The following is a 26,212-nucleotide window of genomic DNA, read 5'->3' as shown; positions in this document are numbered from 1 at the left end:
CTGGAAGATTACCCGTGAGTTGGAGGCCAGCCTGCTCTACAGAGTTCTTTCCAGGCCAACCTGGGCTACAGGGCCTGACTGTACCTCCAAAACACCAAACAGCAGCAAAAAGTAAGTAAATAAATTCATAAATGTTTGGCGGATAAACTTTTTAGAATACACGTACACCAAGACTTCTAAGGTACCCACCCGTGTGAAGGTTGGAAGGCCACACGGCCAGCTCACTTCTAACCGGCAGAGTGATAATGCAATTGTGAACAGAAGATGCTGGTGCAGGGTCCTGTGCAACATTTGAGCAACACAATGCAAATCATTAAGTCTGTCTTGAACGTATCTGCGCTTAAAGATAAAACGGTTCTCAGTCTTCCTGCTTAATTACATTGCAAGACAGTCTAGTGTGTCTGGTGTCCTTAGACGCCCTGTGGGCCACATATGAACCCAGTCCCGTGGTTTTCTGAGTGCCCTGCCTCTTACTGTCATTGTAATTAAATATGAGGTGATACAGGTAGTCCATTTAATGGGAGAGTTTTAAAAGACAACTAACAGCCCTTGTAAGGTGGCTTCATAATAGCACAGCCCATTCAGGAGGATGAAGCTACCCATGGCCCAAGCTGACCGCTCAGCAGCAGCAGCAGCAGCAGCAGCAGGAGTCACAGCAGAATCCTTGTCCTGGCTCCACACTGCTGCCGGGTCCAGGCAGGTCGCCTAAGATCTCCAGGCCTCAGATTCCAACACGGCCCAGCAGGCACCTTTGTGGGCTCAAACCGTCACATCTAACCTACCCTACCCTACTTGCCCCTCTAGCGAAGTCTCCCATGCCACCTCAAGGCTGACCTAACTGGGCTGTCTCTGAGTTTCTGTACCACGCTTACCCACATTTCACTAGTGCAAACACTAGGATACAACTGCTGTTTGCTCAAGGGACTGTGCCTTGGACACATGACAAGACACATGACAAATAGCTATGAAATAAGTTCTCCGAGTTACACTGTTAAGAATTCATTTGGCGCCAGGCGGCGGTGGCGCACACCTTTAATCCCAGCACGCTTGGGAGGCAGAGGCAGGTGGATCCCTGTGAGTTCGAGGCCAGCCTGGTCTACAAAAGCGCGTCCAGGACAGCCAGGGCTACACAGAGAGAAACCCTGTCTCAGAAAACAAAACAAACAAACAAACAAAAAAATTCATCTGGCATTTTCCTGGTGTGTGTGTGGGGTGGGGGTGGGGGGAAGGGGGCTGGTACTATATTCTAGAGATTTACCCATGGATGGTAAATGTTAATAAAAGTTTAGTACATTTTAGGTAACAAGTGAGTAACACAGAAGCGGCCCCTGCTCCCAGAGCGTAAGGTTTCCAGGACCTCTGATGCTCTACGAGTCCCTCTGCTCATTGCTCCCTCTGCTCCTGTGTCTGTGGGCTGGAACCCCATCATGACCATTCTTAGCAATTCAACTGTTCAGAAAAAAGAGTGAGCTCCCTGGGGCAGAAGCCTAGAGAAGTTCTAGCCACTGGGAGGAAGAGAAAAGGGAGGGGGGGGGCAATCAGGGAAGACTAGAGAAAAATTTTTAGACAAAGTGCTGTGATTTAAGAAGGAGGTTGCATCAGCCCGAGGCAAGTGGAAAAAGGCATGAAGATATATGGATGTGCTTAGTTTTTAAGATGGGAAACAAAGGCGGCATTTGTCTGCTCTTTTGTGTTTGTTTTTCTTGTCCAGGTTCATGCCAGGTGACTAGGAACCAATCTCCCAGCATAAAAGCCCCGTAGCAGGCAGGAGGCCTGGTGCCCCAGGGTGGCTGGGAAAGCTTCTGGGACCCTCCCGTACTCAGTGCCAAGACACTCTAACCTTCCTGCTGAGTAAACACAGGTCTGGAGGGGTGTGGGTTACCGACTGGGCGTTTCTTGTAACTTAGCACCTGAGATCAGAGGAGCTGGGTTTCCCTCAGACCTGTCCCCTGTGCACTTGGGCCCCACAGACCTGCACAAAAAGGGCTGTGGACGTGCGGGTGGGAATGCGTGAGCAGGAAAGGCAAACTTAACTCAGCTTGGAAGTCCCAGCTGGGCAGGCGGAAGTGAGATGACTCAGCAGGTTGGAGCTGTGACCCTGAACTGGTGGAGCCTGCTCTGGATGCTTGTGCACGGATGGGACAAGGGTCTAAGCCCACAGCCCACCTGGGAACCACAGGTAGCACAACACACAGGTAGGTTTTTCTTGCACGAGTCAGCCCTTGGTCCTGGGTGGTGAGCGGCTCCCAAAGGCTGGCTGGGAACACCAGCCAAAAGACCAGGCAGACATGAAACCAATGGCTGTCCTGTCAAACTGTGGTCCTGAGACCGGGCTCTGAGACCAGCAGGGCAGTGGGGGGTGGGGCGTCAGTTGGTTAAATGCTGTCATCTTCCAAAGCTGAGCTGTCAGCGATGTCAGCACGTAGCTTATGTGATGACAGCCGTTGACTTCTACACTTTCCAGCAGCCGGGCTGCGCTTGCTCCTCTCCCAGTGGATGGCTATCTACTCTGTATATATTTGGGGTAAAATTCACCTTTAGGCTGTGCCCTGTTCGCCTACAGACACCTGGCAGCAGGCCTGTCAAAGTGTCTTCTGAAGAGGAACATGTTTCTTCCCTGTTTTAGTGGAGTTAGGATTAATTATTAAAAGGGGTGTGGAACACGGCACTGAAAGCGGGGCACAGCGGTGACTGTGGTGACTGTTAAGCACACCCCCAGCCCTGGCTGAATCTGCAGGCAGTTTTAACAGGGGTCTTCTCGTCCTTGGGAAGACCTGAGGCAGCAGCTGAATTGTAAGGACTTTTACTCACACTCTGGTTATTCCACATGAGTGTGTGTGTGTGTGGGGGGGGGGGGTTCTGCCCCACCCTCCTCACTAACTCTTCCATCTTGTAGGCAGAGCCACAGAGGCAGTGGATTCTGGACTCCTAGCCTGCAGGGTGTAGGTGGTTTTCCCTGTTGGTGGCCTGCCAGCTCTGTCGTCCCGCTGAGCCAGGGGAAAATGCACTGAAGTCCACAGGGCACAGGGATGAGATCTCAGGAGACCGCTCGGCCAGGCTCCACAGAAAGTGTCAGCGGTGGTTGAGATCTGTGCGGCTAACAGCAATCCGTACCTTTTTCACTGGCTCTGAACGTGGACAAGGCTTCTTACCTCTACCTTCCTCAGTGTGCAGTGAATACACAAGAGAGATGTGTAGAACTACGCTGAGAGGAAAGCTAAGAAATATTTTCTTGGTTTTATTTGAGAGTGGATAGTTAACCAATCACCAAGTTCTTGGGGAAAAAGTCCAAAGGCATTCCAAGAAATTCTGGGCAATTTTCCCCCCTTAAGAATTCTGTCATCAGTAGATTCGTCCATCCATCCATCCGTCCGTCCGTCCATGCATCCACTGTGTACGAGTGTTTTGTCTGCATGTGTATCTGCACACTCTGCCATGAGGTAAGGAGAAGCCATTAGCTTCCTTAGAACTGGAGTTACAGAGAGTTGTGAGCTGTCGCAGGATGATAGCAACTGACCCCAAGTCCTCTGGGAAACCAACCAGTGCTCCGAACTGCTGAGACAGCTCTGCAGCCCCTTGAGCAGGCGGATTCTCCTCCTCCTCTTCCTCCTCCTCCTTCTTTTTTTTTTTTTTTTTTTTTTGGTTTTTCGAGACAGGGTTTCTCTGTGTAACAGTTCTGGCTGTCCTGGACTCACTTTGTAGACCAGGCTGGCCTTGAACTCACAGCAATCTGCCTGCCTCTGCCTCCCGAGTGCTGGGATTAAAGGCCTGTGTCACCATGCCCGGCAGACTGGGCGACTCTTAAACAATGACTCCAACCACCCAATTACAAGCACCACTGATGACTTGGCACATGGCAGTGGGCTTCTGACCCTGTGGAGTTTCTCCCAGACACTCCGCACCCTGTGAGGCGAGGATGCAAGGTAGAGGCTGTTGGCTGTGTTCCGCAGCAGCGATAAGTCTGAAGGGCAGCGTGGCATTCTCCACAAACTCTTCCTCAGCTTTACAACCCAGTGTGTCAAGCCACCATTCCCTTAAAATGAGCTCCTTCAAACTTCAATGAATGAAAAGGGCAGCTGACGGTAGAAGCTGAACCCTGCGAGGCTGACAGTCACCCTCAAGCCCCACGAGTTCCCTGTGATGTCAACAGTGTCAAGTACAGAGCTCCAAACCCAGGTCTTCCCATAATTAAAATAAGGCGCTTTCTACCTAAGGTGTCCCAACTGTCCCTGCAGTCCTGCCAACACTGTCCCTGTCTCTCCGCATCCATAAAGCAGACACGAGAAGTGCAAAGATTTACTAACCCAGACGATGTGCTCGTGTAGCTCAGTCCCAGCACACAAGCACCGTATGTGTGACTTTGACAGTGACAATTATACACTTAACTACACTGTGAAAACACAGGCCAGGAGGCTACTCAGGGTCTGTGCAAGCACAGGACAGCTGTTCCCCTGGACAGCCACCACAGTGGTGCCCTCTTTATTCTGGACCTTGAGGACCATGGCCTGCTCAATCCTTAGCAGCCACACTCCCAGGGCGCAGACCAAGTCTGGAAAGGTGCAAACACACAGAGGATGCCTGAGCTTGGGCTGAACTGGATTAGGGCAGCTCTGACAATGGGTAGCAGCCAAGAGACCACAGCCGCGGAATTCCAAGTCGAGAGAGCAACTACCCAGCCTTCGTGAGCTGCACTCGTGGTTAACTAGATAGTTTCTTCCCTCGGCCCCATGCGGGCTGCTTCCTGCTGGCTCGTCCTCTGAACAGCACACCTTTAAGCGCATGGTGCCCAACTGCAAAGCTGAAACCACTATGCCGTGCCGGTGCCGAGAGCCAGAGAAGCCATGCTGGCTTGTCTCAGAGTCCCTGTGGCCTTGGTGAAAGAGTCAAGTCATTGAGAGTCGGGGCTGCTGCTGAGCCTCTGGCACGCACTCCAGTGCCCATGAAGTGGTCAGTTATGGGGCACACAGAGGAATGGAACGCAGGCTATCCTGGTGAGACCTGACAGGCTGTGGCCACACAGTGGGGTAGGAGCCCCCACCCCCTTCAGAGGTCTAAGGGAAGGGAATAGGGCAGAAGAGGGAGGGAGGGTGGGAACGGGGAAGGCAAGAGTGAGGGGATTAACAATCGGGGTGTAACGTGAGTAAATTAAAATAAAGTATACAATTAAAAAAAAAAAAGAGTCAAGCCACTAAGTGAAAGAAAATGGAAGCTCAAGTGCTGAAAAAAAAAAAAGTCATACTGCATTGCTTCAAACAAAACAAAACAAAAAACCAACCAACCAAACACGAACACCAAACCCTAACCCTGAGACAACAGCTGGCATGTTTTCCTCTAAGCACTGAGTATCCGACTCTTTTATAAACATTTTCCGGTGGCGGCTGTGCTTTCCAGGTGACCTTACCGCATGTTTGTTCTGTCTATCTGGTAACTCGGCTTGGCACCAAGGACTCGCTCCAGACCCACAGGGGCTTGGTATGAAAGAAAGAGGACGGGCCCAGTGGAAAGGGAAGCAGGGAAGACGGTGAGAAGGAGGGGGAGGGGCAGTGGCCAGAGCAGCCGGGGTGGGGGGTGGGGGGTTGGGGGGGGTGTCAGCAATGACACAGGAAGAGAAGACCTTCACGTGGGACCTGAACTGGGTTTTCACTTACAGAAAACTATGGGGCTGGTGATGAAGGCTGGCACCAGGCCCAGCAGCCTGTCAGCGGCAGAGCGGGAACTGAACCTAGGCTTCCTGGCTGCCCCGGTGGAGGTCTCTTCCCACTCAGCTCATCCCTTTAGACTCCCAAGGTATGGGAAACAACTGACCGACACCAGGACTCAGCCAGCCAAGGAGAAAGCCCTGAAGACTGCTGGCCAGTGCCATGCGCTGACAGAACACGCGTGTACTCGTGTGCACGTGCCCACAGATGGGTGCAGAGGCTGGCAGCAGGGGTCTTGCCTGAGCGCCCTCTCGCTCAAACCCACAGCTGGTCAGTTTATTCCAGGGACTCCTCTGCCTACGACTTTCACGTGCTGTAATTGCAGGCGGCCCCTACTAGGCCCAGGCTATGACCCCAACTCCCACCCTTCCACGGCTGAGGGGCAGCACTTTTACGACGCTTTCTTTCCACTCTTGAAGCCACATGGTCCTTTCATGGAGTCTGGCTGGGCTAGCATTCTATGGGGCACAGAACGGGCTGGGCTCAAAAAAGCTGAAACACTAGACCAGTGGTTCTCAACCTGTGGGTCATGACCCCTAAGGGTTACATATTTACATCATGACTCATAGCCAATAGCAAAATCACAGTTATGATACAGCAACAAAATAATTTTGTGGCTGGGGGGGGGGGGAGGGGCAGGCCACCACAACACGAGGAACTAATACACCAAAGGGTCCAGCTGGGAAGGTTGAAAGCCATGCACTAGATGGTCTGTAGCAGGGAGCCTACAGCACAGGGCCTTGGCATGCCCGCTCCTGCCCCTCCTGCCTTCACACATCATCTCAGAAGGGCTCGCTTGTTCTGAGAGCAGACTGCTGATCAGAATGGTGACCAACTTTACAGCCCTGTTCTCAAGGGCCTTTCAGCCCTTAGTGCCTTGAAGTCACAAATTAGACCCAAATGAAGTTTATCTGGTTTGTAAGGTCACGAAACAACAAACTCTCCGGTTAGCTGCCAACACTGCCTGGGACGTCTTGAAAGCGCAGGACGTGGGACAGGCACATCAGCGGCCAGCCCCCACGAGGACCCGCAGAAACAGGAACTGGGGCAGCTGACAGTACAGGGTTAGTTGAGGTCCTTGACCTTCCATGACCCTCAAGGGTATCTGAACTTCTCAGCCTGCCTAGGAGAGGAGCTTTGGGGGCAGCTGCACTGTAAGAGCATCCAACACCAACGTCACCTCAGGAGTTGCTGCTTTAGCTAGCCCACCGTGTGCTGGGGCATGGGCACACAAGCTGCTCAGCAGCTCCTCCATGGTTCTGTGCAGCCACGGGTGAAGCCTCAAATAAGTTACAAGTAGCTCACCCGGTTGGCTGAAAGTTAAGCCAAGTTGCGCAGCGCAGCCATAGCCCCCGACACCTATGTGTGCCCAGTTTAAGACACTTAAGCAAAGACCTCGGGGAGTGGAAGGCCCAGATCCGAGTCACTTGAAATGCTGTGGTACCTTCCTCCATCAGGGAGACTTTCCAGCCCACAAACATTTCACCCACAGGAAGCCGGCTTCCTTAAAAGGCTCTTAGGAGTTGGGTGCTGAGAACAGGTGAGCCTGATAGCGTATCAATTTTATCTCAGAATAGTTATTTATTAAAAGTAGTGTATTTCATATAAGGAACAACAAAGTGGCCTGGGGTCATCCTGAAACATTAATCTCTCTGCAGTGGGTTCTGCTGGGTTCCCGGAGCCAGAGGGGAGCCAGAGGACGCTGGGCTCAGGGCTGCTGCTCAGGCCTCAAAGCACTCACTGCCTGTGTGACCCAAGCAAAGAAGCTGCCAGACTCAGCTTCATTCTCATCTCTTGGGCCACAGGAAGTGGGTGTTTTCTTTGTAGTTTGTGAGAACTGGGAAAGACCGAGAATACCCCATGAATCTTCATGAATAACACTTAATCCTCCGTTTCTCACTAGCGGGGCACAATCCTATTCCCGAATTCATATTAATTCTCTCCCTCCCTCCATCCCTCTCGCCCCACCCCACCTCACCCCTCCAGACCTCCCCATGCAGCCAAAGAGGGTCCTCCTGCCCTCACCTCCCCAGGGAATGCTGGGATTACAGGCATATCGCACCAGTCTGATGCATATGGCACAGGAATTGGAACCTGAGGCTTCTTGTATGCTAGGCAAGTGCCCTTGCCCTACCCTAGACCTCAAATGCCCCTCCTTGGGCTATGTGTCTGCCTGTCACCCTCCTAGCTTTCTTCCTGTGAACCGTCTCAGAGTTGGTAGACTTCTAACGGTGTCACTTCCACAGTATCTGTGGACTTTGCCACAGTGACTATATTCTACCAATGGACCCCTGTGGTCTCAGGCTACAATTCTGAAGGTTTCTGGGATCCCAACGTTTTCTATGGCAGCATCAGTTGCCTGTGGGCTCTGAACCACGACCAGAGTGCAGCCGCACTTAAGAGACATCTCTATGTTCCTCAGAGCCAGCTACTGAAGTGGGGTGGGGAGTCCTTTTGTTATTGATTGTGCCAGGAGAGGTGGCCTGATCTGATCAGGTCCGGGCGACACAGTGGCAGTGCCACTCCTTTGCCACACCTGGCACCCACAGCAAAGACAACAAACCCCACAAAACAGAAACGGCACATCTTCCTGGAAAGCTCCGTGGTGATAACGACCCAGCCCACCTTCTCGTGCACAGTCGGCATCCGTTAAGTGTCAGGAGGGTGATTCCCGACATCAGTGTGGGACGGCGATTTCCTGCTTGTGAAATGTCCTTCAGGGCTGGAAAACTTGATTCTCTTATCTCTGGCCCGGGCATCTTCACACCCTGAGTCTCCTACCTGCTCATTCTAAGCCCCAGGGTGTGTACTTAAACCGTGTGCCAAGAGTCCCAGCCCTACATCCTAGCCAGGCAAACAACACTGTGGATCTCTGACCCCTTTCTATAAGGTAAGGACATGATTGACACAGCTTCTTTCTAAAAAGAAAATTCTTTATTATGGTGTGCGTATGTGTGTGTGTGTGTGTGTGTGTGTGTGCGCGCGCGCACACGCGCGTGTGTGCGTGTGCCTGAGTCCACAGAGCTAATTCATTCCTTTCATCAGGAATCTCCTGGGGATTGGCGTCTGGTCACAGATCTTGGGTATAACTGCTTCCTCCAGCTAAACCATCCCTAGCCCCAGTCAGCAGAATTTCTGAGGTCTCTTTCTGGTCCAAAGGTTTATGACCCCCACCGGCCATCTTCATGGCCTCGTCACAGCTATCTCGTACCTCCCCAGCCACCCTCCCTGCCTCCTCCTTACCTACAGCGTGATCTTGTCTTGTAGTAACCCATCCCCTGACTTCTGTCTCAGGCCCTCAAAGTTTACCATTAGTGGCCACGCGCTTGCAACAGATCATGTGAGGCATGGGTCTGGGGGCAGGGGCTAGACAGAGCAGGTCATCTGGAAATCTAAAACTCACTCTTGAATTTGGATCTAATGTGCACCCTCACCTCAAGGCCCCCGGGTCAGTCCTCAGGTGCAACCCATAAGGAGAGGAAGGAGTCGCGCACTGGGGGCACTCGGGAGAAGGAAGTGCTGTGGCTTCTGCCTTCACCTTCGTGCTTTCTTGGCAGAGGTGACCAGGCTCCTTGGACACAGGCTCCCACCATGACACAGTAAGCAGCCACTAGCTCAGCACAAGGCCAAACACCAACATGGACACCTGAGGTCATGAGCCAAAATAAACCTCTCTTCTAACAGCTGGCCGCCTCATCTATGCCACCACAGCCACACGCTGGTTAGCACACGGGTGTATGTGCCACCCTACTAGAGAACACCTGTGAACCGCAGTGAGATTAGAGTAAGACCATAGCTAAGCCCACAGTAAGACCACTGTTTTCAGCACTGCTCACTTGGAGATGTGATGCCTACACTATGAAATTCATCCGGCATATGTCTGTTGATGTACCTTTTGCTTCCTGGTATTTCCCATGGGTTAGTTACATCCATAAAGCTGAGTTATGCTCTAGAGTGCCAGACTTGGAGACAGTCTGTCCCGGGCCTTACAAAGTGTATACGGTAGCTGGGCGTGGTGGCGCACGCCTTTAATCCCGGTACTCAGGAGGCAGAGGCAGGTGGATCTCTGAGAGTTCGAGGCCAGCCTGGTCTACAAAGGGAGTCCAGGACAGCCAAGGCTGCACAGATAAACCCTATCTCGAAAAACAAAACAAAACAAAACAAAGTGTATACAGATGCAAACTGCTTAAACACACACACACACACACACACACACACACACACAGATTGCTAGAATCACAGAAAAGGTATGATTGTTCACTTTTGTACTTTTGTAGCACTCTCAAGATTTCTAAAAATAACTTAGCTTACAAAAGTTCAAGGTCTCACCAGCTCTTCAAAAGCCCAACTGCTATATAAAATGAATTATGTCATCTATAAATAGAAACTCGTAGATAGACATATTTCATAGTTAAAATTACGAAAGTAAAATCTGCTCGCGTAGGAAACATAGGAACTAAAAATAAGCTGAAACAGAGTGAGTAGGCGCCATCTTTACGTGCAATTCCATCACACCTACATTCACACTTCTTAGTTTGCTTAGAGCTACTTGCTGTTAAGTGTAGGCAGGCACTGGGGGTGGCAGGAGAGGGAAGCAGAATAGGTAACAAATAATTTGAAGTAATTTGTTTAAATGATCAGTTGAAGGAAACAAATAACTCTACAAAGTCTTAAAATAAAATTTAAAAAATGCACTTAAATCTCAGCTCACAGAGCTATGGATAAGTCAGTTCCACCTTTTCTTTGGCAGCAATATAAAAGTTCACAATGCACTTCAAGCATATTGTTACACTTTAAAAAGTACATTAATAACCGTTTCTCAAACATGCTCACTATAGGATCAGACAAGTTATTTCCTAGTTACCCAGCACACCTCAGGGCTCAGACAAGCTTTGCTCACAGAGCTGAGTGTTCCGGGCCCTTTATAAGAGATCTCAGTCTGCAGACACACTTGGGTCCCAGGGCTCACCCTGTGAGGACTCCTGTTGCTGCAGGTGCACTGTTTTTTCTTTTCTGGCCTTGACAGGACCTCTCAAGCTGTTTAAGTGAATAGATCCCCTCACCTACAGGATATATAAATTACGCAGATTGCCCTAATGAGTAAATATCACTCACAGGCAAATAGTAAATATGTTATACCATTAATTTTCATATAATCCCATCTAGTTAATATTGTGCTGGACACACACATTAATTTTGTCTCCTTGATTTACTTTGTTCTCAATTCACTTTTAGCCGATTCTTTTTCTTTCTGTTGTTACTATTTGGTTTGGTTTGGTTCCATTAAGACTGTCTTAGGCTGTAGCCCAGGCTGTCCTGGCTGGCAGTGACCTCATGATCCTTAGTGTCTCAAGGGTGAGGACTGCAGTCATGACCACCCATCCATGGCTAGCACCAACCATTCATCTTTCTAAATTCAACAATAACAACAACAACAACAAATGAGTTTACCTAAAATTCCCGAAGGATTTCAAGGTTAGGTCTCCTGTCTGAAATTAATGTTTAGAGGAAGGGTGCCTGAACTTGCTGTGTTCTGAAAGTTGACACAACAGATACACAAGAGTAGCTGGCCCTGCTCACCCTAGACTGCCTCCTGAGCATTTCCTCTCACACCCTCCCACCACTGCTGATGCCAAGACTGTACTTGGCTCCCTCTGAGACAAGAAACGTGAGAGATGAGGAGCAGACAGGAGCTGCCAGAGCAAATTATACAGCCTGCGAGTGGCTTGCCCCAACACACATGGTCCGAAAGGCCAGAGAGCTGAGGTCCGGATGCCAGCAGGGCTGGACTCTGCTGAGGGCTCTTGAGGCTGTCCTCCTTGCACAGCAGGGAAGGACAGGGACGCTCTTTGGGCTCCTTTTACAGGGGCCATCCATCCTACCTGCGAGGGCAGATCCCCTTCTAATACCAAAGCACTGGCTTGAGGGCTCAAGGAGGGCACTTGATGGAAGACATAAAAGGGGCAGGGGGCTCTGCTTCCGGAGCGCACTATCCCAACCACAGGTCAATGCGAGGCATTGACAACTGACAACACCGAGTCTACTCGCAAGCTGAAGAATCCAAACCCTTGATGACATCACTCCACAGATGCCTGTCACAGAGGGCCACTTCCCATCACTTCCCACTAAATTTGCAATCATAAAAGGCCAAAGTCCAAGAGCAGAGCCCAGGAAAACATTTTATATCGGATGTCCCAGCACCTAAAATGGTGATGCACACCCCCATGACAGTACAGATGGGGTTTCTACTGCAGGGAGTCCTGGCGTCTGCTCCAGAGAAAGGCGCTCTTAGCGGGCCTAGACGGCTCTCACCAACCCTGGAGAATGAGCCATTTCCAGTGTCTTCCTTCACGTTGTTTGTGGGTGATGCGCCGTTCCCAGGGAAACGCACTAATTCTTTTCTTGCAATTCCGGCTCTGTCTTTTTTTCCCCCCTAGCTATCTGAGAAAACTAGGTCAAATGTGAAGCATAAAATTTCTGGAGTCAAAGGCGTTGAGAGAAGCTGGGCAGTGGCGCACATCTGTGATCACAGTAGTTGGGAGGCAGAGGCAGGTGGTTCTCTGTGAGTTCAAGGCCAACCTGCTCTACAAATCGGGAGTTCCAGGACAACCAGGCTATATAGAAAAACTCTGTCCCCCAAAAAATCTAAAACAACAACAAACAAACAACAAAAACGTGCTTTGAGTGAGTGAATCTGTCAAGTACCTGGCCTTTGTCACCACACTCTGGGCCACGGAGGAGAGCCCTTCTCTAAGGGCGCCATGCGAGCCCACACGTCTCAGAACCTCAGTAATGATTCCCTCTGCAGGGCTGTGTCCCTAGAGCCTCCCACCACCCACCTCCTTTCTCTCCACAGTCTCCTTCCCACAGATGCCCTTCCCAACTGGCTCCACAACCATTTAAATGGTTTTATGATTAGTTTGCTTGTGTATCCAAAAGGTAAGTATATTCTTAGCATCTATGACAGTGCCTGAAGTCCTAAAGTGTGTAATTTACCTTTAAAACAAAACACCAACAACAGACTCCGCTCTCCACAGCCCCGGAACTTGCTATTTAGACCAGGCAGGCCTGTAGCTCAGAGGTCCACCTGCCTCTGCCTCCCAAGTGCTGGGATTAAAGGTGTGCGCAGCCACACCCAGCCAGCCCGTGCATAAAGCGAAACAGAGGTGGAGAGCAGGCTTGTGGTTGAACTGCAGCAGCAACACGGACAAGGGCCCAGTGCTCCTAGCGTCACGACCTCCCTATGGGCCAGGCACACATGGCTGATGGGCTGGGGTGGTAAGGACCACCGAGTTATTTTGCTCAGTGGAAGTTTCTGAGCACTTCTTAGATAACAGGCATTGCACGCAGGGAGATGTGGGCTAAGAGACCAAAGATCAAAGGTCACTGTGGAGAGAGAACACAGGCCAGGCAGAGCAGCTGGAAGGGCATGCGCTCGCTGCTGCAGAAAATAGTGTTCTTCACGCCATGCATGCAGGCTAGAATGCCTCTCAAGAGCAGACTCATAAGGTCTGCTGAAAAGCAGGATTTTCAGCTCCACATCAGGCACATCGTAAGAATGATGTTGGCTATTAGTGATGATTATCAGTGTCATGGTTTCTATGATTATTAATAAGAGAATTCTCCATCAGTTGTTTCCTAGCAAAGTATTCTGATTAACACGTGAAAAGGCAATGGTGAAGGCAGAAAATCCACCATTGGGAAGACGCCGTGGGTAACTGCCAAAGGCAGGTCTCGTGGCCAGACACTAAAATCAGTGGGCGGGAGGAAAAGGGAACGTGAGACTCCCGAAGTCCCAGGGCATTTTCCCGTCAGGCACCCACTGTGGAACAGTTTAACAGCGGGCTGGCTGTCCCCATTGTCTGTCATCCCAAGTGACAAGACACATCAACAGAACAGTGTCTGTGTCTGACTATGATAAACTGGGGGAGAGAGTGTCACTTCTGTGGTTTCTTAGCTGAAAATCCGGGGCCTCAGTCCAACCGTGGGAAAACACCAGATTGCCCAAAGTCAAAGGTACAAAATAACTCGCTGGCCAGCAGGCTTCCAGACAATCTGAGGAAATATTAGGGTTGGGGGAGGTTACAGACCATGCACAACCTGTACAGACCAAGGACTGACTGGTGGGCAAATTGGTGGAATTTGAGGTGGAAAGGCCTCCTAGTTGGTCAACAGTGGGCATGAACGGTGCTGTCCGCTTCCACCAACATGAGACGCACAAGACATCAGCCTCGGGAGAAGCTGGGTAGAAGGTATCTGAGAGGTCCATGCGTTGTTTGCGTAACTTTTTCTAAGTTTAAAACTATTTCAAAACTAGTCACTAAAATAATGGATGCACCTGGGCCAGGAACTGGGAGATTCTGACAGAGATACAGGGATGAGGAGGGGCTGAGTCAGGCCTGAACGCTGGCTTCTGGGATTCCAGGCCAAAGGATGTAAGTAAAGTAGACAAGAGTGTACAGAGCCCCGGAGCTATAAATAAATAACAAAACCTTGGCTCTAACCAGAAAAAGAGACCTGTCCTGGGCTGAACAGTGGCTCTGGGGTGGAGTTGGTCCGGTTCTTGGTGACTCAGCTACGTAGTTACGAACAGTCACTAACAAGTCCTTGCAACACTGAGGGCACCCCCCTCCGGGCCTGGGTGCCTAGGGTGTGGCGTACCTCCTCCTCTGATGCTCCCGGAACATGTGGGGTGAAGGTAGGGGAAAGGGTTCAAGGAGACTGAAGCCTCATACGCAGACAAGGCCGGCCCTTAAACCTGTAATCCTCCTTCCTTAGCTTCCCCTGTGGTGTGAGTTCCAGGAGCCTCTTGATAAAAATAAACATTTAAGAAAGCACAATGTAGTCTTGGGTTTGTAGAAAAGGTAAGCGCACCACCAAGGATTACCGTGCATCCCATACTCCGGTTTCCCCTAGGTCTTGCGTACGTCAGGGTAGCGTTTTTTTGCCAAAATGCATCCAGCGTGTAAGGACAGTTACTTTGGACCTTTCAGTTCGGGCGCTCTGCTGTTTTCCTGTGGTTGGACGGAGGCCACGCAGTTTTTAGCTAAGACCACACTGGCGTCCACTCTGCAGATTTCCTGGGAGCGCTTTCTAGCCAGGATCCCTGTACATGACATTTAGAAGAGCCTTCTCCGGACGCTCCTATCAGTTCCTACAGCTTCTTGGCTCCTTGATGGTTTGGACGAGTACCAGCCAGGTATCTTGTTGGATGACCCTGCGTTGAGCTTTTGTCTGATGTTTTCCTCGTGATCTGCCTAGGACTATGGGGTTTGGGGTAGGTAAGAGGTTACCCCTCCCTCCCCCCCCTTTTTTTTTTGCTATGAATAAACATGCAGTTCTGTTTTACAACAGAAGTTATGGTGCGTGTGCTCACTGACCTGGCCAATCTCCAATGTATATCCCTTTTATTAAGTAGTCTGTATATGTGTCACTTTGTAGGCTGTGAATACACCGTGTTTCAAAATAAAAGCCAGAGGACTAAGGCTGTGGCTGTTGACAGAGTATGTGCCACATCAGCTAGACAAAGCATCTCAACAGAGCAGTTTCACTGTGAAGTCTAAGTTAGACAAAAGTCATCCAAGCGCCCAGGGAACACCTACTTACACCTTAGGAAAAGCCAGGTAATGGAAACAGGGGCCGCCTGTGACTTCTGCCTGTTCTGCCTCCACAGTCTAAAGACTGAGGGAGGAGGTGCTTTCCTACAGGCTCCACACCCTGGGTCCTCTCTGAACCATTGCCACAATGTATTTATTCCATCCAAGTAAACAGATGAAAGACAGACAGCAGAGGGAGGGTCCTCAGAGCCGGAAAAACACAAGGAGCGGCCATTTATTGTCACCTTCTCGCTCTTTCCCGGGGGCTGCGACACAGTCTTCCCAACAAATACTCTGCCTCCAGAACATACCGCTGCAGTTATAAAGCTAATGTGGACCTGCAGTCGGACTAGTTATTACGGAGACGGCAGACGTAAAGCAGGAAGCCGTGCTGGGGAGCAGAGCAGCAGCCAGCACGGCTGAAGTCCTGGGTTCAATCCCCAGCCCAACAACAACACAGGAAGGAAGAGGAAATGTGTCAACATCTGGATTTTCTTAGTCACTCTGTCAAAGAAGACACAGCCCCAGGCTTTCTTGACCAATAGTGGGTGCACATGTAGACCGGAACCTCTAGATGGAACCGACACTCTGTACAGTGCTTTAGGCAAGACGCCGCAGAGGCAATACTGACCGACTGCGATTTGTGTCTTCAATCAAAATGCCCGATTCCTGGTGTGACTGAAAAGAGAGTTTGTGCTAAGTAGCCACGGGAAATGAAGTAAAGGGTTTATTTAGCCAGAGGTCAAAGGACACAGAAACCCAAAGGGAGTTTGGTTCTTTTTTAGTAGGCGACAGAGAGGCACAGACTCACACTAACATGAAAGAGCTTTAGAAAGTGAAATTACTAGCTGTGCGAGGCAGGGAAAGCTGGGTGGTGGCTCTCGCCTACAACCCCAACTCCGAAGGGCAAAGCGGGAGCGCTGCCTTGAGTTCAAGGGGGTCAGGGCTGTGGTGCAATACATTGTCCCAAAACAAGGCAGGAGGAGGATGAGGAGGAGAGGCGGGTAGGGCAGAACAAGACGGCTACAGCTAGAACTCCACCAGGATCAGTGGGGCTGAGGCACACTCGGCAAAACGAGAAGCCTAGGGTGGGAACTCCACACGGAAACGAAGTCCAGGGCACCAAGGCCGGACAGGGAACAGCGCGGGGACCTGAGTGTGTAACCTAGTTATTTACTCCGACGGCACATCTCCCGGTCAGGTTGTGTGTGTCAGGGCTCCATAAGACTCACTTCTTTCTTTGCTCTCAGTTCGGGGTGTGATTCTCCTCCTAGTCCGCGGTGAGGATGCAAACAGACATAGAAGGCTGCCCTGCTCAGGGTCAGAGCTCACGGCTGTCCATCTCCGAGGCTCTTATCCCCACACTGCCTCCCCAGTGGCAAAGTGTGAGAAATCAGAAGTAGCCAGCTCATCATCATAAAGGCACGCCCACCCTCCCTTCCATCAGTGGGGAGCATCGTAGATGCAGCTTCTGATAGTTAGATGTGCATAAATGCAGCACTTAGGAGCGCGAAGCAGGTGTTCAGTGTTATTTTTAATTATTAAGTGGGAGTTTTCCTCCCATGACTAATATCAGGAAATAGAAAAGGGCCCCACCTCACCCAGACTACATCTTCTGTAACCCACCCTGAAGACGAACTTACTAAAGGCTTACTATAAGATAATTTCCCTTGAAGGCAAGATTTAAAAAAAAAAAACAAAACAAAACAAAAAACAAACAAACAAACAAAAAAACCCACCCCAATCAAGTGGGGAATCTGTGCTCACACCTCTGGGTCCTAGAAGAAAACCCCGTCTGTAGCTTCAGGAGCAGGCCTGACAGATGCTCCTCCGATGCCTTGACCTACTTTCCCAGCAGTGAGAGAGCAAGGGTAGGTAGAGACTCAGCCTGCTGCGTGGTCTTCCTGTGAGGCCTACCTGCAGAACGTGAGCAGCAATGACTAAACAAGAAATGACTGAGGTCTCCACCCTCTGCTGGGGCTGAGAGTCAGCCCTGAGCTGGACGCTACCGGGGGTGGCCAGCTGGGCTTTCACAAAGTACACAGTCGCTCCCAACATCCTTTGTTCCTCACCAGCAGCCACACACAGCCAGCAGAACAGGCACTGAAGAATTATTTTACAAAGGAAGTAATTAAGGTCCCTAGGGACCTGCATCTCCGACATGGTCGCCATGCCAACAATACCACTTGGACCACATATAAGATGCTGTGGGGCACACGGGAGGTGTCCATTAGCCGGTGCCCCCTCTGAGCTCCTACATCTCTTCCAGCCACACCCTACCCTATGAGCAATAGTCAGTTGTCTCCACAGCGCAGAATTCACAGCAGAAGCTAATCTCTAGCAAAGACTTGGCTGAGAGAGTTCTGCCGTCCGTCTCTTTTCCATCGTGGCCTGGGTGTGAGTTTCTTTTCATTCTAAAATCCAAACCCCTGTTTTGATCCTACAACGTCTCCAATTTGAGCATCACGCTCCTCCGAAAAGTAGTTTCTGGAAGGACTCTTTGGTACGGCCCTTTACAAACTCCAGTGTTTTCTAAAGTACGCCTAAACCCTCAAGGTTAGCAGCCATGACCTGGCCAGCTTCTGCGTCAACTCTCCACGTGTCTCCACATCTCTGCACGTGTCTGAGGGGCATCTACAAGCAGAAGCGCAGGGTGTTTCTTGGGTTTTGCCAAAGGCTTGTGGCATTTTTGGGGTTTGTTTGGCCTCCCTCCTTGCTGCAGTGGACTATTTTTCCAGACTTGGACCCAATGTCACTCTTTATACAAGCGCCACTGTCAACCGCACATTGATTTCTGTCTTATAATCAACAGTTATCGGTCCATCAACTCAGCCAACATTTTAGGAAGTTTCTGATCCCAGTATTTTACTGGGAATGCACCGGATGGGGGTATTTTGCTAAGATGAAAATTATCATAGAGTGAGAAGTTTGCATCATAGAATGTGCATTGTCTCCTGAGGGCACAAAATGAACACGCTCACGCAAGCGAGGTAGGGCACTATTCCCCGTGGGTTTGTAGACACATGTGCACACACCTGTGCATAGACACGGGGGACTCCCATGTTTGAGTCAGGGTCTCCCATCGACCACCAACCTGTCCCACATCACATTCGTGGACCCACAGCACAAACACCGAGGTTTGACTGCTGGCTGGGTAGGACTAAGGTGCCTGTCACTGACATACACTCTATGTTGTCTGTGAGGACATCTCAGAGATGGTCAGACACGAAAAGGGCTCTGACCTCGCCGTGGATTCGCCCCTTCGTGGATCTGGGAGAAGGGTAAAGGCACTGACACTGGGAGAGTGTCAGTCAGTAGGGACGACATTCCACGCTGGCTTCCTCTTTGTCTCAGCCCCATCCCACTCCTGTCAGTCAAACCTGTGCTACAAACTCCTGCCACAATGGAGCCAAGTAACCATGGCTTAACCCCGAAACTGTATCAAAATAAAATGTTCTTCCTTTAATTTAAAAAAAAAAATTGTTTGTTTTAAGGTATTTTGTCATAGCTACATTGATGTAACCAGTTCACTACTATAATTTACCAGCTTAGCCTTGAGTGGACTTGCACTTGTTTGTTGTTTTTAAAGGATTTATTCTGATTTTTATTTATGTGTGTGCCACATGTGTGCCAGCACCTGCAGAGGCCGGAAGAAGGTGTAGGGTTACAAGCAGTTGTACGTGGCCAGACGTGAGTCCTGGGCGCGGATCTCAGGCCCTCTAGAAAGCAAGTACTTTTAACAACTGCTGAGCCACTTCTCATCCCCTCACATTCATTTAAAACATTCTCCCTCAGTGACCAGAGAGAGAGTGTACGCTCTCAGCTCTCACAGAGGACTCACGGTGTCTCTCACAGCTCCAAGCACCTGTAACTCCAGCTCCAGAGGATACAGCGCCCTCTTCTGGCCTCCACTGGAACCTGCACTCACATGTGCACACATGCAACAACCATCTAGACACCCACACACACTCAAAAACAATAAACAATAAAAATGAACCTTAACAAATAGATGAGTCTTCCAAAGCCTGGTCCAACACATGGTGCAAAATGACCAGACAGGGATTGGGTGGACAGACCCCACATAGGCTTTGGTATATGACAGGGTAAAACACGCATCTGCCAACAGCCACAGACAGTACTCTAGGCGAACCTGTCTCTCAACCATTGGTTTATAACAACATACAGTGGTGCCGGGTCCAGCTCCAGCTGGGATAAGGTTTTGTCTGCTCCCTTCCTGGCAGCTGCTCCTCGTGACAGGACTTGGCCTCCCAACTCCTCCTGACACCCAGCCCCAGAGCATGGGTGAACTGCTTCCTAAATGAGACTCAACAGTAGCTCACAGAAAGGCTTAACATGAGCAAGGCCAACTCTCTAGGCGCACGGCCTCAGTGTGGCCTTGCTGCTCTGGGCCATAGGTGATAAGACTGGCCGGGCGTGGTGGCGCGCGCCTTTAATCCCAGCACTCGGGAGGCAGAGGCAGGCGGATCGCTGTGAGTTCAAGGCCAGCCTGGTCTACAAAGTGAGTCCAGGATGGCCAAGGCTACATAGAGAAACCCTGTCTCGAAAAACCAAAAAAAAAAAAAAAAAAAAAAAAAAAAAAAAAAAAAAAGACTGATGGTGCTTAGCTCAGCCTTCCATGGGGAAGGAAGGGGGAAAAAAAAAAAAGACAGCAGTCCCAGAGTAGCTGCACTTCTCACTTCCCTCATGCCCTTTCCCAGAATCCCTTGGGGCCTATGTCCTGGCCAGACGACTTAGCACCTAGCTTCGTATTCTTCCTCTGTCCCTGGCCTGCCTGCCTATGTCTATTCCTGTATGTGCACACAGGAAGGTCTGTACTGTTAATCTGACAGATCTAGAATGACCTAGGGGACAGCCCTCTGGGTATGCCTGGGAGGCACCACTGCATCAAGCTAATCAAGGTGGGAAGACCTGCCCCAGCAGTGGGAGGCACCTGGGATCCTGGGATGAATAAAACGGAGACAGTGAGCTGAGCTCCTGCTTTCCAGCATGGATATGATGCCTCAAAAATCCTGCCACCAAGTCCCCTCCCTCCATGAAGGGACTGTACTCCTCAAACTGTGAGCCAGGAGGCCCTTCCCTCTTAATGTAAGCTCCTTTGTCACATATGCTGTGCCAGCAGCACATAAGTTAATAAATGATTCATTGCCCCCTGCCCATGTTTTCTCTCTCCTATCCCCGCATCACTCCCACCCACCCCCAACACTCACCCACCAACCCCTCCTCCTCCCACAGCCTTCCCTGGCCACTTGCCCTCATCTTATGGCTCACCCCAAAGGCTCACCTACCCAAGCTTGGGCCCCAGCTTGGCGCACAGATGCTGGGCTCTAATGTTAAGCCTTCCGGTCTTTGAGGTGCGTGCCTGTCTCGGCCTCTCTTCCTTCCCCCTCTTGTTTCCAGCTGAGGCAAGTGGGCATCCCCGACCTGGTTCTCTCACCATAGACCCAAAACACTGGGACCACAGCCTCCAAACTGTGAACTAAAACAACCCTCCCTTTCCTACAGGGCTTCCTTGTGAAGCCTTGGCTGTCCCAGACTCGCTTTGCAGACCAAGCTGGCCTCGAACTCACAGCCATCCACTTGCCTCTGCCTCCCGAGTGCTGGGATTAAAGGTGTGCGCCACCATGCCCGGCCTCTCACTGGCTTTTTAATTAGTGAAGTTTTAACATCATTATTATGGAAGGTATCTATGTCATGTGATTTATGGAGTCTCTAAGGCCTCAGAATACTTCCAGGATTATGAGGCTGGTAACTGACAATATAGAACCGAACCAGTCAGACAGCCCCGTGGCTAAAAGTGTTTGCTGCACATGCCGAGTTTGATCCCTGGAATCCACATTAAAAAAAAAATTGTGAGACATGGTGACCCACATCCACTACTCTTACAGACAGGAGAGACAAGAAAATGACCTGGGAGTTTGAGGGCCAGCTAGCCTGAAGTTCGCAGAAGAGCAAACAGTAAAGGACTGCCTCAAAACAAGGAGGAAGGCAAGACCAACTCCTCAAAGCTGTCCTCTGACTTCCAGACACGTCAAGCACGAGCACAGTAACACACATATATCATCACGCACACGATCATTTAAAGTGCTTTTTTTAAAAATGTGTATATACTTTACACTTGTTTTCGATCTCTTTTCTGTATTGGCTGAGAAGGTTCGCCCCATGCCACTCCAATGCGGTGAACACCACCTAAACACAGTCCACACATGTGATGCCAACGTGCTGAGGACAGCATCACGCGCTGGACAGAAGAACACTCTCCGTGATGGAATGTGTCAGTCAATCCGTCTAACGTGAACATCCTTTGAACAGCCTGAGTTGCTTCTTTTCCCCTCAAGCCGCAGTCAGCGTATGTTCAAACTACAGTCTGGGTAACCTCATGCCTCATCACCCATTACTGGAGGAAAAGTATCAGATTCTGAAAATAACCTAGTCCACCCAGTGGTGTTGCTGTTATACTGCAAGGAGACTGGTCAGTTTGTAAATTTTAACTGAGGAAATACCTAAAACCTCGGCAGTGCTACGGCGCACACCAACCCTTGTCAGAAAAGCACCGACACCCCTACTCCTCAGTACGCGATGCAGTACTCTGACACCCTGACACTAAAATGTCCAACAGTATACTCGACCTTGTAAGCTACCTGAGACCCGAGGTGATCTCCTGATCCAGTACACACACACACACACACACACACACACACACACACACACACACACTCCCTCTCTTTCTCTTTCAATTTTCTCTTTTGACAATTTGAGACAATATTCTGTGGGTGAGGATGCTTTCATTCCCAAGCAGGTTAAATTTCTACAACAAAAGCTAATGGCTTAAATACACACAGAGAGAATAACATGTGTCTTAAAATATCACTTCTCCCAATACACTGGATTATGTATGGACGCCTGTCTTTTTTGTGTGAGCAGTCCAAACGATGGCTTTTTAAAATTATTTCCCAAGAAGTTTCATTGCTGATAAGTTCACTTCACAATACAGTGAGTGGCTCACTTGCTTTCTGACAGTTCTGCGGCACACCTAGAATTTTATAGAATCAAGACGGGGCGGCAGCATAAAGCAGTGAGCACTCAACCATTTATTTATACATCACAGACGCAAACATGTCTGATACTTGGTATACATAGGTAAATCTAGTTCTCAGGAGCTAATGTCTAGACAAGGTAAGATGCACATACCTGTAACGCTAAGTGGGTAAATCAGAGTGTGCATGTAGCGGAGAGAGACTGCGCCACACAGGTGTGGGGCAGATGGGGAAAAGGATTAAAAAGGTCAAGAGATGCCATGAGCAACAAAGGAAGGAGGTGTCTGACTGGATTAGGAGGTTAGGGCTGGAGAGCTGGAGAGGAAAGAGGGTACACAGGTGGGGAGGTTGGTGTAAGGAGGCTGGGACCTGCCATTCATTCCACGGATGACTTTCGGGTGGATGGACAAGGTCTTGCGGAAATAACGCCACACTTGAAAAGAGCACATCTGACATAGTACATTCAGATAGTCATGCAAATACACCAGGAAGACTGATAGCCCACGCCTGAGAGAGAAATGAGATGATGAAGTCAGACTGGTGGGCATGGGAAAGACGTGGATACATGTGAGGGTTCCCAGACAGCTAGGCAAGAGCTGACACCCTACGCTCTGACGTACATGCCATGCCCTTCCCAGAAGCCTCAGACATCAAGCCGTGAAGCTTCATGTATGCTTCACGTGAGGGTAAAAACCCTTCATACTATGACAGGTAAGGGACTAAGTCTCCATAAAACACTCAAAGTACAGGAAGGCAAGCCTGGGTCTCTTCACATTTGACTGGCTTATGACAAATGTCCAACCTGGGTGAGAGACTTCACTGTAAATTAACACAGGGACTTGAAGCTTATCAGTCTACCAAGCACTTGGCATTAAACATTTGCCTCTGAAAGGTTCTGGAAACACCACCATGAAGCCAACTTTTCAATGTGAATGAGGTAACTTGACCCAAACTAGCTTTCTTATTTTCATTATTTTTCAGTGCTTTCCTTCACAAACCCTCCCTCCAGCCACGGCTGGCTACAACGTCCCATCTTTCTACATTCTACCCAGATTCCTTCCTATTCCTGATCCATTTCCTCATCCATAAATTGAAAATAACACCGCCGAAAGGACACGCAGAGCACCAGCCAGGAATGGTTGGTGTTGTGCACTGGTCATCTCAGCACACAGGAGGCACAGAGAGGAGGATCACCTCCAAATTTGAAGCCAGCTTGGTCAGTGAGTTCCAGGTCAGCCAGGGCTATATAACGTGACCCATCATAAAGCAGGGGATGGAGAGATGGCGTAGCAGTTAATAACATTGACTGCTTTTCTGGAGGACCTCGGTTCAATCCCCAGTATCTACCCAGCAGGCCACAACTGCCTATAATGTCGGTCCCAGTGGTACCTGCAGATACTGTATACACAGTATTTTAAAGTGAGTTTAAAGCCATCAGTCGACAGCCATCATTAGATCAATGGCAGCTATGCAGCAGAGTGACACATTTGAGGTCTCAGCTGTGATTCTGAAAAAGGGCATGAATGGCCCAGCACACCGCATCATAAATAGGATAACCTCACAGGTCTAACAAGGCCAACAGTTACCTTCACTGCAGCCCTTTCAAGGTAATCGATGCCATGCATAACCTACAAGACCATCTCAACGGCTCCCACCGTGCCCGGACCCCGGCAGAGCCCTCCCACAGCACACGCACCAGGTCTTTCTCCAGCAGGCCGCTGGCCAGCTCTAATGCTTAGCAAATGTTCTCTTACATTCGGCACCAGCCAGTCTTCTCAGACTGTCCAATGATTCATTCAAGCCCTGTCACTTACAAAGCTTTACACCCCCAGGAAACTGATAATTGGAACCACAGAATTCCCAACTGCAAGCTGCAAAACCTCCCTTCCAACAAAGGGAGAAGGGGAAAAAAAAAAAACAATAAAAAAATTACAGCAGGACAAACGTTTCTGTCCTTGGCCCTCCGCTGAGGTGACCACACGAGTGGCAGCAGCAGAAGACAGGTGAGTGTAGCGGGCATGCAGAACTGAGGCGCCAAAAGCAGGGAGCTGTGACAGTGAGGCAGCAGAACCAGCCTTCCAGCCCAAATGTGCCACAGAGGGAAGGTGGCAGAGCCCCAGACTCCCCCTGCCTCAGGAGACCCAAGTCTCAGGCTTTTCACAAACCAGGGCACATCAACAGTTGGCCGTTTTCTCATTCTTTACAGCTTTATGAAAAAATGGTTTTGTAAAACTCTCAGCAGGCTCGATAATCAAAGTTACTACATCCAGTTTAAATACTTAATTATAAAATGAACCCAAAGCAGTCACACCCATCACTGGAATAAGGTCAGCAGTAGACTAGGATGCATAGCTGATGTCTCACTCATTCGCAATCCAGGGGGAAAAAAGGAAGAAATAATCTCAGATACACCTCAGAATTATAAAATAAAAAGTGAACAGCACTACAGCTAAAAGACAGGCCACCTGGTAACCAAGCAGCTCAACCATTCAGATAAGGCATTTTCTTAATATTCTTTATTTATCAATGGGTCTCACAGCATGGCCTTAGAGATAAAATGTAGTTTGGAGCCAGGGGTAGTGGCACACTCCTGGGAAGTAGAAACAGAAGGATTGGGGGTTCAAGGCTACACTATGTTTAAGGCCGGGCTGGGGTCTATATCAAAAAACCAAACCAAACCAAACCGCTCTGTCACTCCTCATTTCAAAAGGTGCAGCATGCCTACAACAGCAGAGAACAGATCTGAGCCTTTCTGAGACTTACTTCTGTATCAGAAAGTCCGTAAGTAGATTTTTAAAAGATTTAATTAGGCCGGGTGTGGTGGTGCGCGCCTTTAATCCCAGCACTAGGGAGGCAGAGGCAGGTGGATCGCTGTGAGTTCAAGGCCAGCCTGGTCTACAAAGCGAGTCCAGGACAGCCAAGGCTACACAGAGAAACCCTGTCTCAAAAAAAAAAAAATATTTAAAAAAATTTAATTCAGTTGTGTGTATGTATGTTGGAGGGGGGGGGGACATTTAAGTTAGCAAGCCCCAGAAATCACTCCATCTCCGCCCCCACTTTGAACTGGGGCGACAGGGCTGATCCAAATTCTGCTCCTGAGGACCGAGCGTCAAGCACTGTCACCCACGGAGCCTCGTCTCCAGTCCTGTAAAATGGGCTTTCGCGGGCTTTATGCACTGGCTTGTGTCTTCACCTGATGCTGTTTATCTGAGGTAAAGCTGTAGCTTGGCGTGGGCAGTACACAGCGCTGCTGGGAGAAAGTCAGGGCAGCCTCCGCTACAAAGCCTGTAAGGACAGTGCTGAGGGTTGCTTTCCCCCTTCACACACACTTTTATCACTGTTACCATTTATCCGAACAATTGAGCTAGCTTCTCTCAGCATGTTCCTGCCAACCCAGCTCACCTTCTAGAAGGGCCTGCTTGGGTAAGGAGCTCCATGCAAGCTTCAGAAGAAAAAGGAGCCAGTTTGCTTCCGGATCATGATAGGATTCTCGTGCCTGGGAATGAGTGTGCACACGAAGTTCGGCTCTAATCAGACAGTCCTGCTTTATTACTGAGGAGTTCCTGCAGAATGATCCGTGCATCTCCCGGGACGGACTGTAACCACCAGGAAAGCCCAGACATGTGCCAACTGCCTATGTCACCTGCGGGACCCAAGAGGGGTAATTATAAGGAGCGGACACAGAAGGGCACCAGCACAGCTGGTCTACAAACTGGGCACGCATGACACCTACCAGGTCCGTATGCAAATCACCCTGGAATTCAGAATCCCAGAAAAAGAACAGGAGTGGGGTGTATGTCTGGGGGCATGGGGGTGGGGGTGTAAGTATACAAGAGTTACCAGACCACAAGCTTCTAGAAAC

At 49.9% G+C, this 26,212-nt stretch overlaps 1 protein-coding gene across 8 annotated transcripts in view; it reads right to left on the bottom strand.

The window, feature by feature from the left end:
- Positions 1 to 26,212, bottom strand: part of LRRC8D (leucine rich repeat containing 8 VRAC subunit D) — a 117,532-nt gene that overhangs the window by 25,263 nt on the left and 66,057 nt on the right. The window lies entirely within an intron of this gene.

Source organism: Acomys minous, assembly GCF_964271855.1.
Source record: "Acomys minous genome assembly, chromosome: 15".
Lineage (NCBI taxonomy): Eukaryota > Metazoa > Chordata > Mammalia > Rodentia > Muridae > Acomys > Acomys minous.
Note: the sequence above shows the minus strand (reverse complement) of the source record. Positions and strands in the feature narration are given on the sequence as shown.